We start from the raw sequence: 17,133 nt of genomic DNA, 5'->3' as shown, positions 1-17,133 counted from the left end.
GTCATTTTGTAGGGCGCGTTTGGGCCTCCGATGGCAGCCAGGTTTGGAGGAGGGGGCAGCTTTGGTCTGGGAGAAATCCTCGTCCTTATGGAATTTTTGTAGCAAAAGCCCAGGACGGGACGCAGGCAAGTTGGTTTTGAAAGGAGTCACTTTTCCCCAAGAAGCCAAACTCAAGAGCCGACTTGGCAGGTGTCATTTTGTAGGGCGCGTTTGGGCCTCCGATGGCAGCCAGGTTTGGAGGAGGGGGCAGCTTTGGTCTGGGAGGAATCCTCGTCCTTATGGAATTTTTGTAGGCAAAAACCCCACATGGGCCGCAGGCAAGTTAGGCAAGTTGACTCCGAAAGGAGGCACTTTTCCCCAAGAAGCCAAACTCAAGAACCCTCAATGCAGATGTCATTTTGTGGGGCGCGTTTGGGCCTCCGATGGCAGCCAGGTTTGGAGGAGGGGGCAGCTTTGGTCTGGGAGAAATCCTCGTCCTTATGGAATTTTTGTAGTCTAAAGCCCAGCACGGGCCGCAGGCAAGTTAGGCAAGTTGGCTTTGAAAGGAGGCACTTTTCCGCAAGAAGCCAAACTCAAGAGCCCACTTGGCAGATGTCATTTTGTAGGGCGCGTTTGGGCCTCCGATGGCAGCCAGGTTTGGAGGAGGGGGCAGCTTTGGTCTGGGAGAAATCCTCGTCCTTATGGAATTTTTGTACTCAAAAGCCCAGGACGTGCCGCAGGCAAGTTGGCTTTGAAAGGAGGCACTTCCACCCAAGAAGCCAAACTCAAGAGCCCACTTGGCAGGTGTCATTTTGTAGGGCACGTTTGGGCCTCCGATGGCAGCCAGGTTTGGAGGAGGGGGCAGCTTTGGTCTGGGAGAAATCCTCGTCCTTCTGGAATTTTTGTAGGCAAAAGCCCTGCATGGGCCGCAGGCAAGTTGACTCCGAAAGGAGGCACTTTTCCCCAGGAAGCCAAACTCAAGAACCCTCAATGCAGGTGTCATTTGGTGGGGCGCGTTTGGGCCTCCGATGGCAGCCAGGTTTGGAGGAGGGGGCAGCTTTGGTCTGGGAGAAATCCTCGTCCTTATGGAATTTTTGTAGGCAAAACCCCTGCATGGGCCGCAGGCAAGTTGACTCCGAAAGGAGGCACTTTTCCCCAAGAAGCCAAACTCAAGAATCCTCAATGCAGGTGTCATTTTGTAGGGCGCGTTTGGGCCTCCGATGGCAGCCAGGTTTGGAGGAGGGAGCAGCTTTGGTCTGGGAGAAATCCTCGTCCTTCTGGAATTTTTGGAGGCAAAAGCCCAGGACGGGCCGCAGGCAAGTTAGGCAATTTGGCTCCGAAAGGAGGCACTTTTCCCCAAGAACCCAAACTCAAGAGCCCACTTGGCAGATGTCATTTTGTAGGGCGCGTTTGGGCCTCCGATGGCAGCCAGGTTTGGAGGAGGGGGCAGCTTTGGTCTGGGAGGAATCCTCGTCCTTATGGAATTTTTGTAGTCTAAAGCCCAGCACGGGCCGCATGCAAGTTGGTTTTGAAATGAGTCACTTTTCCCCAAGAAGCCAAACACAAGAGCCCACTTGGCAGGTGTCATTTTGTAGGGCATGTTTGGGCCTCCGATGGCAGCCAGGTTTGGAGGAGGGGGCAGCTTTGGTCTGGGAGAAATCCTCGTCCTTATGGAATTTTTGTAGGCAAAAGCCCAGGACGGGCCGCAGGCAAGTTGGCTTTGAAAGGAGGCACTTCCACCCAAGAAGCCAAACTCAAGAGCCCACTTGGCAGGTGTCATTTTGTAGGGCACGTTTGGGCCTCCGATGGCAGCCAGGTTTGGAGGAGGGGGCAGCTTTGGTCTGGGAGAAATCCTCGTCCTTCTGGAATTTTTGTAGGCAAAAGCCCTGCATGGGCCGCAGGCAAGTTGACTCCGAAAGGAGGCACTTTTCCCCAGGAAGCCAAACTCAAGAACCCTCAATGCAGGTGTCATTTTGTGGGGCGCGTTTGGGCCTCCGATGGCAGCCAGGTTTGGAGGAGGGGGCAGCTTTGGTCTGGGAGAAATCCTCGTCCTTCTGGAATTTTTGGAGGCAAAAGCCCAGGACGGGCCGCAGGCAAGTTAGGCAAGTTGGCTCCGAAAGGAGGCACTTTTCCCCAAGAAGCCAAACTCAAGAGCCCACTTGGCAGATGTCATTTTGTGGGGCGCGTTTGGGCCTCTGATGGCAGCCAGGTTTGGAGGAGGGGGCAGCTTTGGTCTGGGAGAAATCCTCGTCCTTATGGAATTTTTGTAGTCTAAAGCCCAGGACGGGCCGCAGGCTAGTTAGGCAAGTTGGCTTTGAAAGGAGGCACTTTTCCCCAAGAAGCCAAACTCAAGATCCCACTTGGCAGATGTCATTTTGTAGGGCGCGTTTGGGCCTCCAATGGCAGCCAGGTTTGGAGGAGGGGGCAGCTTTGGTCTGGGAGAAATCCTCGTCCTTATGGAATTTTTGTAGGCAAAAGCCCAGGACGGGCCGCAGGCAAGTTGGCTTTGAAAGGAGGTACTTCCACCCAAGAAGCCAAACTCAAGAGCCCACTTGGCAGATGTCATTTTGTAGGGCACGTTTGGGCCTCCGATGGCAGCCAGGTTTGGAGGAGGGGGCAGGTTTGGTCTGGGAGAAATCCTCGTCCTTATGGAATTTTTGTAGGCAAAAGCCCTGCATGGGCCGCAGGCAAGTTGACTCCGAAAGGAGGCACTTTTCCACAGATAGCCAAACTCAAGAGCCCACTTGGCAGATGTCATTTTGTAGGGCGCGTTTGGGCCTCCGATGGCAGCCAGGTTTGGAGGAGGGGGCAGCTTTGGTCTGGGAGAAATCCTCGTCCTTCTGGAATTTTTGTAGGCAAAAGCCCGGGACGGGACGCAGGCAAGTTGGTTTTGAAAGGAGTCACTTTTCCCCAAGAAGCCAAACTCAAGAGCCCACTTGGCAGGTGTCATTTTGTAGGGCGCGTTTGGGCCTCCGATGGCAGCCAGGTTTGGAGGAGGGGGCAGCTTTGGTCTGGGAGAAATCCTCGTCCTTATGGAATTTTTGTAGGCAAAAACCCCGCATGGGCCGCAGGCAAGTTAGGCAAGTTGCTTTGAAAGGAGGCACTTTTCCCCAAGAAGCCAAACTCAAGAACCCACAATGCAGATGTCATTTTGTAGGGCGCGTTTGGGCCTCCGATGGCAGCCAGGTTTGGAGGAGGGGGCAGCTTTGGTCTGGGAGAAATCCTCGTCCTTATGGAATTTTTGTAGCAAAAGCCCAGGACGGGCCGCAGGCAAGTTAGGCAAGTTGGCTCCGAAAGGAGGCACTTTTCCCCAAGAAGCCAAACTCAAGAGCCAACTTGGCAGATGTCATTTTGTGGGGCGCGTTTGGGCCTCCGATGGCAGCCAGGTTTGGAGGAGGGGGCAGCTTTGTTCTGGGAGAAATCCTCGTCCTTATGGAATTTTTGTAGTCTAATGCCCAGCACGGGCTGCAGGCAAGTTGGCTCCGAAAGGAGGCACTTTCCCCCAAGAAGCCAAACTAAGGAGCCCACTTGGCAGATGTCATTTTGTAGGGCGCGTTTGGGCCACCGATGGCAGCTAGGTTTGGAGGAGGGGGCAGCTTTGGTCTGGGAGAAATCCTCGTCCTTATGGAATTTTTGTAGGCAAAAGCCCAGAATGGGCTGCAGGCTAGTTAGGCAAGTTGGCTTTGAAAGGAGGCACTTTTCCGCAAGAAGCCAAACTCAAGAGCCCACTTGGCAGATGTCATTTTGTAGGGCGCGTTTGGGCCTCCGATGGCAGCCAGGTTTGGAGGAGGGGGCAGCTTTGTTCTGGGAGAAATCCTCGTCCTTCTGGAATTTTTGTAGGCAAAAGCCCAGGACGGGCCGCAGGCAAGTTGGCTTTGAAAGGAGGCACTTCCACCCAAGAAGCCAAACTCAAGAGCCCACTTGGCAGGTGTCATTTTGTAGGGCACGTTTGGGCCTCCGATGGCAGCCAGGTTTGGAGGAGGGGGCAGCTTTGGTCTGGGAGAAATCCTCGTCCTTCTGGAATTTTTGTAGGAAAAAGCCCTGCATGGGCCGCAGGCAAGTTGACTCCGAAAGGAGGCACTTTTCCCCAGGAAGCCAAACTCAAGAACCCTCAATGCAGGTGTCATTTTGTGGGGCGCGTTTGGGCCTCCGATGGCAGCCAGGTTTGGAGGAGGGGGCAGCTTTGGTCTGGGAGGAATCCTCGTCCTTATGGAATTTTTGTAGTCTAAAGCCCAGCACGGGCCGCATGCAAGTTGGTTTTGAAATGAGTCACTTTTCCCCAAGAAGCCAAACACAAGAGCCCACTTGGCAGGTGTCATTTTGTAGGGCATGTTTGGGCCTCCGATGGCAGCCAGGTTTGGAGGAGGGGGCAGCTTTGGTCTGGGAGAAATCCTCGTCCTTATGGAATTTTTGTAGGCAAAAGCCCAGGACGGGCCGCAGGCAAGTTGGCTTTGAAAGGAGGCACTTCCACCCAAGAAGCCAAACTCAAGAGCCCACTTGGCAGGTGTCATTTTGTAGGGCACGTTTGGGCCTCCGATGGCAGCCAGGTTTGGAGGAGGGGGCAGCTTTGGTCTGGGAGAAATCCTCGTCCTTATGGAATTTTTGTAGGCAAAAGCCCTGCATGGGCCGCAGGCAAGTTGACTCCGAAAGGAGGCACTTTTCCCCAGGAAGCCAAACTCAAGAACCCTCAATGCAGGTGTCATTTTGTGGGGCGCGTTTGGGCCTCCGATGGCAGCCAGGTTTGGCGGAGGGGGCAGCTTTGGTCTGGGAGAAATCCTCGTCCTTCTGGAATTTTTGGAGGCAAAAGCCCAGGACGGGCCGCAGGCAAGTTAGGCAAGTTGGCTCCGAAAGGAGGCACTTTTCCCCAAGAAGCCAAACTCAAGAGCCCACTTGGCAGATGTCATTTTGTGGGGCGCGTTTGGGCCTCTGATGGCAGCCAGGTTTGGAGGAGGGGGCAGCTTTGGTCTGGGAGAAATCCTCGTCCTTATGGAATTTTTGTAGTCTAAAGCCCAGGACGGGCCGCAGGCTAGTTAGGCAAGTTGGCTTTGAAAGGAGGCACTTTTCCCCAAGAAGCCAAACTCAAGATCCCACTTGGCAGATGTCATTTTGTAGGGCGCGTTTGGGCCTCCAATGGCAGCCAGGTTTGGAGGAGGGGGCAGCTTTGGTCTGGGAGAAATCCTCGTCCTTATGGAATTTTTGTAGGCAAAAGCCCAGGACGGGCCGCAGGCAAGTTGGCTTTGAAAGGAGGTACTTCCACCCAAGAAGCCAAACTCAAGAGCCCACTTGGCAGATGTCATTTTGTAGGGCACGTTTGGGCCTCCGATGGCAGCCAGGTTTGGAGGAGGGGGCAGGTTTGGTCTGGGAGAAATCCTCGTCCTTATGGAATTTTTGTAGGCAAAAGCCCTGCATGGGCCGCAGGCAAGTTGACTCCGAAAGGAGGCACTTTTCCACAGATAGCCAAACTCAAGAGCCCACTTGGCAGATGTCATTTTGTAGGGCGCGTTTGGGCCTCCGATGGCAGCCAGGTTTGGAGGAGGGGGCAGCTTTGGTCTGGGAGAAATCCTCGTCCTTCTGGAATTTTTGTAGGCAAAAGCCCGGGACGGGACGCAGGCAAGTTGGTTTTGAAAGGAGTCACTTTTCCCCAAGAAGCCAAACTCAAGAGCCCACTTGGCAGGTGTCATTTTGTAGGGCGCGTTTGGGCCTCCGATGGCAGCCAGGTTTGGAGGAGGGGGCAGCTTTGGTCTGGGAGAAATCCTCGTCCTTATGGAATTTTTGTAGGCAAAAACCCCGCATGGGCCGCAGGCAAGTTAGGCAAGTTGCTTTGAAAGGAGGCACTTTTCCCCAAGAAGCCAAACTCAAGAACCCACAATGCAGATGTCATTTTGTAGGGCGCGTTTGGGCCTCCGATGGCAGCCAGGTTTGGAGGAGGGGGCAGCTTTGGTCTGGGAGAAATCCTCGTCCTTATGGAATTTTTGTAGCAAAAGCCCAGGACGGGCCGCAGGCAAGTTAGGCAAGTTGGCTCCGAAAGGAGGCACTTTTCCCCAAGAAGCCAAACTCAAGAGCCCACTTGGCAGATGTCATTTTGTGGGGCGCGTTTGGGCCTCCGATGGCAGCCAGGTTTGGAGGAGGGGGCAGCTTTGTTCTGGGAGAAATCCTCGTCCTTATGGAATTTTTGTAGTCTAATGCCCAGCACGGGCTGCAGGCAAGTTGGCTCCGAAAGGAGGCACTTTCCCCCAAGAAGCCAAACTAAGGAGCCCACTTGGCAGATGTCATTTTGTAGGGCGCGTTTGGGCCACCGATGGCAGCTAGGTTTGGAGGAGGGGGCAGCTTTGGTCTGGGAGAAATCCTCGTCCTTATGGAATTTTTGTAGGCAAAAGCCCAGAATGGGCTGCAGGCTAGTTAGGCAAGTTGGCTTTGAAAGGAGGCACTTTTCCGCAAGAAGCCAAACTCAAGAGCCCACTTGGCAGATGTCATTTTGTAGGGCGCGTTTGGGCCTCCGATGGCAGCCAGGTTTGGAGGAGGGGGCAGCTTTGTTCTGGGAGAAATCCTCGTCCTTCTGGAATTTTTGTATGCAAAAGCCCAGGACGGGCCGCAGGCAAGTTGGCTTTGAAAGGAGGCACTTCCACCCAAGAAGCCAAACTCAAGAGCCCACTTGGCAGGTGTCATTTTGTAGGGCACGTTTGGGCCTCCGATGGCAGCCAGGTTTGGAGGAGGGGGCAGCTTTGGTCTGGGAGAAATCCTCGTCCTTCTGGAATTTTTGTAGGAAAAAGCCCTGCATGGGCCGCAGGCAAGTTGACTCCGAAAGGAGGCACTTTTCCCCAGGAAGCCAAACTCAAGAACCCTCAATGCAGGTGTCATTTTGTGGGGCGCGTTTGGGCCTCCGATGGCAGCCAGGTTTGGAGGAGGGGGCAGCTTTGGTCTGGGAGAAATCCTCGTCCTTCTGGAATTTTTGGAGGCAAAAGCCCAGGACGGGCCGCAGGCAAGTTAGGCAAGTTGGCTCCGAAAGGAGGCACTTTTCCCCAAGAAGCCAAACTCAAGAGCCCACTTGGCAGATGTCATTTTGTGGGGCGCGTTTGGGCCTCTGATGGCAGCCAGGTTTGGAGGAGGGGGCAGCTTTGGTCTGGGAGAAATCCTCGTCCTTATGGAATTTTTGTAGTCTAAAGCCCAGCACGGGCCGCAGGCTAGTTAGGCAAGTTGGCTTTGAAAGGAGGCACTTTTCCCCAAGAAGCCAAACTCAAGAGCCCACTTGGCAGATGTCATTTTGTAGGGCGCGTTTGGGCCTCCAATGGCAGCCAGGTTTGGAGGAGGGGGCAGCTTTGGTCTGGGAGAAATCCTCGTCCTGATGGAATTTTTGTAGGCAAAAGCCCAGGACGGGCCGCAGGCAAGTTGGCTTTGAAAGGAGGTACTTCCACCCAAGAAGCCAAACTCAAGAGCCCACTTGGCAGATGTCATTTTGTAGGGCACGTTTGGGCCTCCGATGGCAGCCAGGTTTGGAGGAGGGGGCAGCTTTGGTCTGGGAGGAATCCTCGTCCTTATGCAATTTCTGTAGCAAAAGCCCGGGACGGGACGCAGGCAAGTTGGTTTTGAAAGGAGTCACTTTTCCCCAAGAAGCCAAACTCAAGAGCCCACTTGGCAGGTGTCATTTTTTGGGGCGCGTTTGGGCCTCCGATGGCAGCCAGGTTTGGAGGAGGGGGCAGCTTTGGTCTGGGAGAAATCCTCGTCCTTATGGAATTTTTGTAGGCAAAAACCCCGCATGGGCCCCAGGCAAGATAGGCAAGTTGCTTTGAAAGGAGGCACTTTTCCCCAAGAAGCCAAACTCAAGAACCCACAATGCAGATGTCATTTTGTAGGGCGCGTTTGGGCCTCCGATGGCAGCCAGGTTTGGAGGAGGGGGCAGCTTTGGTCTGGGAGAAATCCTCGTCCTTATGGAATTTTTGTAGCAAAAGCCCAGCACGGGCTACAGGCAAGTTGGCTCCGAAAGGAGGCACTTTCCCCCAAGAAGCCAAACTCAAGAGCCCACTTGGCAGATGTCATTTGTAGGGCGCGTTTGGGCCACCGATGGTAGCTAGGTTTGGAGGAGGGGGCAGCTTTGGTCTGGGAGAAATCCTCGTCCTTATGGAATTTTTGGAGGCAAAAGCCCAGAATGGGCTGCAGGCTAGTTAGGCAAGTTGGCTTTGAAAGGAGTCACTTTTCCGCAAGAAGCCAAACTCAAGAGCCCACTTGGCAGATGTCATTTTGTAGGGCGCGTTTGGGCCTCCGATGGCAGCCAGCTTTGGAGGAGGGGGCAGCTTTGGTCTGGGAGAAATCCTCGTCCTTCTGGAATTTTTGTAGGCAAAAGCCCATGACGGGCCGCAGGCAAGTTGGCTTTGAAAGGAGGCACTTCCACCCAAGAAGCCAAACTCAAGAGCCCACTTGGCAGGTGTCATTTTGTAGGGCACGTTTGGGCCTCCGATGGCAGCCAGGTTTGGATGAGGGGGCAGCTTTGGTCTGGGAGAAATCCTCGTCCTTATGGAATTTTTGTAGGCAAAAGCCCTGCATGGGCCGCAGGCAAGTTGACTCCGAAAGGAGGCACTTTTCCCCAAGAAGCCAAACTCAGGAACCCTCAATGCAGGTATCATTTTGTGGGGCGCGTTTGGGCCTCCGATGGCAGCCAGGTTTGGAGGAGGGGGCAGCTTTGGTCTGGGAGAAATCCTCGTCCTTCTGGAATTTTTGGAGGCAAAAGCCCAGGACGGGCCGCAGGCAAGTTAGGCAAGTTGGCTCCGAAAGGAGGCACTTTTCCCCAAGAAGCCAAACTCAAGAGCCCACTTGGCAGATGTCATTTTGTGGGGCGCGTTTGGGCCTCTGATGGCAGCCAGGTTTGGAGGAGGGGGCAGCTTTGGTCTGGGAGAAATCCTCGTCCTTATGGAATTTTTGTAGTCTAAAGCCCAGCACGGGCCGCAGGCTAGTTAGGCAATTTGGCTTTGAAAGGAGGCACTTTCCCCCAAGAAGCCAAACTCAAGAGCCCACTTGGCAGATGTCATTTTGTAGGGCGCGTTTGGGCCTCCAATGGCAGCCAGGTTTGGAGGAGGGGGCAGCTTTGGTCTGGGAGAAATCCTCGTCCTTATGGAATTTTTGTAGGCAAAAGCCCAGGACGGGCCGCAGGCAAGTTGGCTTTGAAAGGAGGTACTTCCACCCAAGAAGCCAAACTCAAGAGCCCACTTGGCAGATGTCATTTTGTAGGGCGCGTTTGGGCCACCGATGGCAGCTAGGTTTGGAGGAGGGGGCAGCTTTGGTCTGGGAGAAATCCTCGTCCTTATGGAATTTTTGTAGGCAAAAGCCCAGAATGGGCTGCAGGCTAGTTAGGCAAGTTGGCTTTGAAAGGAGGCACTTTTCCGCAAGAAGCCAAACTCAAGAGCCCACTTGGCAGATGTCATTTTGTAGGGCGCGTTTGGGCCTCCGATGGCAGCCAGGTTTGGAGGAGGGGGCAGCTTTGTTCTGGGAGAAATCCTCGTCCTTATGGAATTTTTGTAGGCAAAAGCCCAGGACGGGCCGCAGGCAAGTTGGCTTTGAAAGGAGGCACTTCCACCCAAGAAGCCAAACTCAAGAGCCCACTTGGCAGGTGTCATTTTGTAGGGCACGTTTGGGCCTCCGATGGCAGCCAGGTTTGGAGGAGGGGGCAGCTTTGGTCTGGGAGAAATCCTCGTCCTTCTGGAATTTTTGTAGGCAAAAGCCCTGCATGGGCCGCAGTCAAGTTGACTCCGAAAGGAGGCACTTTACCCCAGGAAGCCAAACTCAAGAACCCTCAATGCAGGTGTCATTTTGTAGGGCGCGTTTGGGCCTCCGATGGCAGCCAGGTTTGGAGGAGGGGGCAGCTTTGGTCTGGGAGAAATCCTCGTCCTTCTGGAATTTTTGGAGGCAAAAGCCCAGGACGGGCCGCAGGCAAGTTAGGCAAGTTGGCTCCGAAAGGAGGCACTTTTCCCCAAGAAGCCAAACTCAAGAGCCCACTTGGCAGATGTCATTTTGTGGGGCGCGTTTGGGCCTCTGATGGCAGCCAGGTTTGGAGGAGGGGGCAGCTTTGGTCTGGGAGAAATCCTCGTCCTTATGGAATTTTTGTAGTCTAAAGCCCAGCACGGGCCGCAGGCTAGTTAGGCAAGTTGGCTTTGAAAGGAGGCACTTTTCCCCAAGAAGCCAAACTCAAGAGCCCACTTGGCAGATGTCATTTTGTAGGGCGCGTTTGGGCCTCCAATGGCAGCCAGGTTTGGAGGAGGGGGCAGCTTTGGTCTGGGAGAAATCCTCGTCCTTATGGAATTTTTGTAGGCAAAAGCCCAGGACGGGCCGCAGGCAAGTTGGCTTTGAAAGGAGGTACTTCCACCCAAGAAGCCAAACTCAAGAGCCCACTTGGCAGATGTCATTTTGTAGGGCACGTTTGGGCCTCCGATGGCAGCCAGGTTTGGAGGAGGGGGCAGCTTTGGTCTGGGAGAAATCCTCGTCCTTATGGAATTTTTGTCGGCAAAAGCCCTGCATTGGCCGCAGGCAAGTTGACTCCGAAAGTAGGCACTTTTCCCCAGAAAGCCAAACTCAAGAGCCCACTTGGCAGATGTCATTTTGTAGGGCGCGTTTGGGCCTCCGATGGCAGCCAGGTTTGGAGGAGGGGGCAGCTTTGGTCTGGGAGGAATCCTCGTCCTTATGGAATTTCTGTAGCAAAAGCCCGGGACGGGACGCAGGCAAGTTGGTTTTGAAAGGAGTCACTTTTCCCCAAGAAGCCAAACTCAAGAGCCCACTTGGCAGGTGTCATTTTTTGGGGCGCGTTTGGGCCTCCGATGGCAGCCAGGTTTGGAGGAGGGGGCAGCTTTGGTCTGGGAGAAATCCTCGTCCTTATGGAATTTTTGTAGGCAAAAGCCCAGGACGGGCCGCAGGCAAGTTGGCTTTGAAAGGAGGTACTTCCACCCAAGAAGCCAAACTCAAGAGCCCACTTGGCAGATGTCATTTTGTAGGGCACGTTTGGGCCTCCGATGGCAGCCAGGTTTGGAGGAGGGGGCAGCTTTGGTCTGGGAGAAATCCTCGTCCTTATGGAATTTTTGTAGGCAAAAGCCCTGCATGGGCCGCAGGCAAGTTGACTCCGAAAGGAGTCACTTTTTCCCAGAAAGCCAAACTCAAGAGCCCACTTGGCAGATGTCATTTTGTAGGGCGCGTTTGGGCCTCCGATGGCAGCCAGGTTTGGAGGAGGGGGCAGCTTTGGTCTGGGAGGAATCCTCGTCCTTATGGAATTTTTGTAGGCAAAAGCCCTGCATGGGCCGCCGGCAAGTTGACTCCGAAAGGAGGCACTTTTCCCCAAGAAGCCAAACTCAAGAGCCCACTTGGCAGGTGTCATTTTGTAGGGCGCGTTTGGGCCTCCGATGGCAGCCAGGTTTGGAGGAGGGGGCAGCTTTGGTCTGGGAGAAATCCTCGTCCTTATGGAATTTTTGTAGGCAAAAACCCCGCATGGGCCGCAGGCAAGTTAGGCAAGTTGGCTTTGAAAGGAGGCACTTTTCCCCAAGAAGCCAAACTCAAGAACCCACTTGGCAGATGTCATTTTGTAGGGCGCGTTTGGGCCTCCGATGGCAGCCAGGTTTGGAGGAGGGGGCAGCTTTGTTCTGGGAGAAATCCTCGTCCTTATGGAATTTTTGTAGCAAAAGCCCAGGATGGGCCGCAGGCAAGTTAGGCAAGTTGGCTATGAAAGGAGGCACTTTTCCCCAAGAAGCCAAACTCAAGAACCCTCAATGCAGATGTCATTTTGTGGGGCGCGTTTGGGCCTCCGATGGCAGCCAGGTTTGGAGGAGGGGGCAGCTTTGGTCTGGGAGAAATCCTCGTCCTTATGGAATTTTTGTAGGCAAAAGCCCAGGACGGGCCGCAGGCAAGTTGGCTTTGAAAGGAGGCACTTTTCCCCAAGAAGCCAAACTCAAGAGCCCACTTGGCAGATGTCATTTTGTAGGGCGCGTTTGGGCCTCCGATGGCAGCCAGGTTTGGAGGAGGGGGCAGCTTAGGTCTGGGAGAAATCCTCGTCCTTATGGAATTTTTTGAGGCAAAAGCCCAGGACGGGCCGCAGGCAAGTTGGCTTAGAAAGGAGGCACTTCCACCCAAGAAGCCAAACTCAAGAGCCCACTTGGCAGATGTCATTTTGTAGGGCACGTTTGGGCCTCCGATGGCAGCCAGGTTTGGAGGAGGGGGCAGCTTTGGTCTGGGAGAAATCCTCGTCCTTATGGAATTTTTGGAGGCAAAAGCCCTGCATGGGCCGCAGGCAAGTTGACTCCGAAAGGAGGCACTTTTCCCCAAGAAGCCAAACTCAAGAGCCCACTTGGCAGATGTCATTTTGTAGGGCGCGTTTGGGCCTCCGATGGCAGCCAGGTTTGGAGGAGGGGGCAGCTTTGGTCTGGGAGAAATCCTCGTCCTTATGGAATTTTGTAGGCAAAAGCCCAGGACGGGCCGCAGGCAAGTTAGGCAAGTTGGCTTTGAAAGGAGGCACTTTTCCCCAAGAAGCCAAACTCAAGAACCCACAATGCAGATGTCCTTTTGTAGGGCGCGTTTGGGCCTCTGATGGCAGCCAGGTTTGGAGGAGGGGGCAGCTTTGGTCTGGGAGAAATCCTCGTCCTTATGGAATTTTTGTAGGCAAAAACCCCACATGGGCCGCAGGCAAGTTAGGCAAGTTGGCTCCGAAAGGAGGCACTTTTCCCCAAGAAGCCAAACTCAAGAACCCTCAATGCAGATGTCATTTTGTGGGGCGCGTTTGGGCCTCCGATGGCAGCCAGGTTTGGAGGAGGGGGCAGCTTTGTTCTGGGAGAAATCCTCGTCCTTATGGAATTTTTGTAGTCTAAAGCCCAGCACGGGCTGCAGGCAAGTTGGCTCCGAAAGGAGGCACTTTCCCCCAAGAAGCCAAACTAAGGAGCCCACTTGGCAGATGTCATTTTGTAGGGCGCGTTTGGGCCACCGATGGCAGCTAGGTTTGGAGGAGGGGGCAGCTTTGGTCTGGGAGAAATCCTCGTCCTTATGGAATTTTTGTAGGCAAAAGCCCAGAATGGGCTGCAGGCTAGTTAGGCAAGTTGGCTTTGAAAGGAGGCACTTTTCCGCAAGAAGCCAAACTCAAGAGCCCACTTGGCAGATGTCATTTTGTAGGGCGCGTTTGGGCCTCCGATGGCAGCCAGGTTTGGAGGAGGGGGCAGCTTTGGTCTGGGAGAAATCCTCGTCCTTATGGAATTTTTGTAGGCAAAAGCCCAGGACGGGCCGCAGGCAAGTTGGCTTTGAAAGGAGGCACTTCCACCCAAGAAGCCAAACTCAAGAGCCCACTTGGCAGGTGTCATTTTGTAGGGCACGTTTGGGCCTCCGATGGCAGCCAGGTTTGGAGGAGGGGGCAGCTTTGGTCTGGGAGAAATCCTCGTCCTTCTGGAATTTTTGTAGGAAAAAGCCCTGCATGGGCCGCAGGCAAGTTGACTCCGAAAGGAGGCACTTTTCCCCAGGAAGCCAAACTCAAGAACCCTCAATGCAGGTGTCATTTTGTGGGGCGCGTTTGGGCCTCCGATGGCAGCCAGGTTTGGAGGAAGGGGCAGCTTTGGTCTGGGAGAAATCCTCGTCCTTCTGGAATTTTTGGAGGCAAAAGCCCAGGACGGGCCGCAGGCAAGTTAGGCAAGTTGGCTCCGAAAGGAGGCACTTTTCCCCAAGAAGCCAAACTCAAGAGCCCACTTGGCAGATGTCATTTTGTGGGGCGCGTTTGGGCCTCTGATGGCAGCCAGGTTTTGAGGAGGGGGCAGCTTTGGTCTGGGAGAAATCCTCGTCCTTATGGAATTTTTGTAGTCTAAAGCCCAGCACGGGCCGCAGGCTAGTTAGGCAAGTTGGCTTTGAAAGGAGGCACTTTTCCCCAAGAAGCCAAACTCAAGAGCCCACTTGGCAGATGTCATTTTGTAGGGCGCGTTTGGGCCTCCAATGGCAGCCAGGTTTGGAGGAGGGGGCAGCTTTGGTCTGGGAGAAATCCTCGTCCTGATGGAATTTTTGTAGGCAAAAGCCCAGGACGGGCCGCAGGCAAGTTGGCTTTGAAAGGAGGTACTTCCACCCAAGAAGCCAAACTCAAGAGCCCACTTGGCAGATGTCATTTTGTAGGGCACGTTTGGGCCTCCGATGGCAGCCAGGTTTGGAGGAGGGGGCAGCTTTGGTCTGGGAGAAATCCTCGTCCTTATGGAAATTTTGTCGGCAAAAGCCCTGCATGGGCCGCTGGCAAGTTGACTCCGAAAGTAGGCACTTTTCCCCAGAAAGCCAAACTCAAGAGCCCACTTGGCAGATGTCATTTTGTAGGGCGCGTTTGGGCCTCCGATGGCAGCCAGGTTTGGAGGAGGGGGCAGCTTTGGTCTGGGAGGAATCCTCGTCCTTATGGAATTTCTGTAGCAAAAGCCCGGGACGGGACGCAGGCAAGTTGGTTTTGAAAGGAGTCACTTTTCCCCAAGAAGCCAAACTCAAGAGCCCACTTGGCAGGTGTCATTTTTTGGGGCGCGTTTGGGCCTCCGATGGCAGCCAGGTTTGGAGGAGGGGGCAGCTTTGGTCTGGGAGAAATCCTCGTCCTTATGGAATTTTTGTAGGCAAAAACCCCGCATGGGCCCCAGGCAAGATAGGCAAGTTGCTTTGAAAGGAGGCACTTTTCCCCAAGAAGCCAAACTCAAGAACCCACAATGCAGATGTCATTTTGTAGGGCGCGTTTGGGCCTCCGATGGCAGCCAGGTTTGGAGGAGGGGGCAGCTTTGGTCTGGGAGAAATCCTCGTCCTTATGGAATTTTTGTAGCAAAAGCCCAGCACGGGCTGCAGGCAAGTTGGCTCCGAAAGGAGGCACTTTCCCCCAAGAAGCCAAACTCAAGAGCCCACTTGGCAGATGTCATTTGTAGGGCGCGTTTGGGCCACCGATGGCAGCTAGGTTTGGAGGAGGGGGCAGCTTTGGTCTGGGAGAAATCCTCGTCCTTATGGAATTTTTGTAGGCAAAAGCCCAGAATGGGCTGCAGGCTAGTTAGGCAAGTTGGCTTTGAAAGGAGTCACTTTTCCGCAAGAAGCCAAACTCAAGAGCCCACTTGGCAGATGTCATTTTGTGGGGCGCGTTTGGGCCTCCGATGGCAGCCAGGTTTGGAGGAGGGGGCAGCTTTGGTCTGGGAGAAATCCTCGTCCTTCTGGAATTTTTGTAGGCAAAAGCCCATGACGGGCCGCAGGCAAGTTGGCTTTGAAAGGAGGCACTTCCACCCAAGAAGCCAAACTCAAGAGCCCACTTGGCAGGTGTCATTTTGTAGGGCACGTTTGGGCCTCCGATGGCAGCCAGGTTTGGATGAGGGGGCAGCTTTGGTCTGGGAGAAATCCTCGTCCTTATGGAATTTTTGTAGGCAAAAGCCCTGCATGGGCCGCAGGCAAGTTGACTCCGAAAGGAGGCACTTTTCCCCAAGAAGCCAAACTCAAGAACCCTCAATGCAGGTATCATTTTGTGGGGCGCGTTTGGGCCTCCGATGGCAGCCAGGTTTGGAGGAGGGGGCAGCTTTGGTCTGGGAGAAATCCTCGTCCTTCTGGAATTTTTGGAGGCAAAAGCCCAGGACGGGCCGCAGGCAAGTTAGGCAAGTTGGCTCCGAAAGGAGGCACTTTTCCCCAAGAAGCCAAACTCAAGAGCCCACTTGGCAGATGTCATTTTGTGGGGCGCGTTTGGGCCTCTGATGGCAGCCAGGTTTGGAGGAGGGGGCAGCTTTGGTCTGGGAGAAATCCTCGTCCTTATGGAATTTTTGTAGTCTAAAGCCCAGCACGGGCCGCAGGCTAGTTAGGCAATTTGGCTTTGAAAGGAGGCACTTTCCCCCAAGAAGCCAAACTCAAGAGCCCACTTGGCAGATGTCATTTTGTAGGGCGCGTTTGGGCCTCCAATGGCAGCCAGGTTTGGAGGAGGGGGCAGCTTTGGTCTGGGAGAAATCCTCGTCCTTATGGAATTTTTGTAGGCAAAAGCCCAGGACGGGCCGCAGGCAAGTTGGCTTTGAAAGGAGGTACTTCCACCCAAGAAGCCAAACTCAAGAGCCCACTTGGCAGATGTCATTTTGTAGGGCGCGTTTGGGCCACCGATGGCAGCTAGGTTTGGAGGAGGGGGCAGCTTTGGTCTGGGAGAAATCCTCGTCCTTATGGAATTTTTGTAGGCAAAAGCCCAGAATGGGCTGCAGGCTAGTTAGGCAAGTTGGCTTTGAAAGGAGTCACTTTTCCGCAAGAAGCCAAACTCAAGAGCCCACTTGGCAGATGTCATTTTGTAGGGCGCGTTTGGGCCTCCGATGGCAGCCAGGTTTGGAGGAGGGGGCAGCTTTGGTCTGGGAGAAATCCTCGTCCTTCTGGAATTTTTGGAGGCAAAAGCCCATGACGGGCCGCAGGCAAGTTGGCTTTGAAAGGAGGCACTTCCACCCAAGAAGCCAAACTCAAGAGCCCACTTGGCAGATGTCATTTTGTAGGGCACGTTTGGGCCTCCGATGGCAGCCAGGTTTGGAGGAGGGGGCAGCTTTGGTCTGGGAGAAATCCTCGTCCTTATGGAATTTTTGTAGGCAAAAGCCCTGCATGGGCCGCAGGCAAGTTGACTCCGAAAGGAGGCACTTTTCCCCAAGAAGCCAAACTCAAGAACCCTCAATGCAGGTATCATTTTGTGGGGCGCGTTTGGGCCTCCGATGGCAGCCAGGTTTGGAGGAGGGGGCAGCTTTGGTCTGGGAGAAATCCTCGTCCTTCTGGAATTTTTGGAGGCAAAAGCCCAGGACGGGCCGCAGGCAAGTTAGGCAAGTTGGCTCCGAAAGGAGGCACTTTTCCCCAAGAAGCCAAACTCAAGAGCCCACTTGGCAGATGTCATTTTGTGGGGCGCGTTTGGGCCTCTTATGGCAGCCAGGTTTGGAGGAGGGGGCAGCTTTGGTCTGGGAGAAATCCTCGTCCTTATGGAATTTTTGTAGTCTAAAGCCCAGCACGGGCCGCAGGCTAGTTAGGCAATTTGGCTTTGAAAGGAGGCACTTTCCCCCAAGAAGCCAAACTCAAGAGCCCACTTGGCAAATGTCATTTTGTAGGGCGCGTTTGGGCCTCCAATGGCAGCCAGGTTTGGAGGAGGGGGCAGCTTTGGTCTGGGAGAAATCCTCGTCCTTATGGAATTTTTGTAGGCAAAAGCCCAGGACGGGC

This window comes from Cinclus cinclus, unplaced genomic scaffold (assembly GCF_963662255.1).
Source record: "Cinclus cinclus unplaced genomic scaffold, bCinCin1.1 SCAFFOLD_62, whole genome shotgun sequence".
Classification (NCBI taxonomy): Eukaryota; Metazoa; Chordata; class Aves; order Passeriformes; family Cinclidae; genus Cinclus; species Cinclus cinclus.
This window is presented reverse-complemented; position numbering follows the sequence as displayed.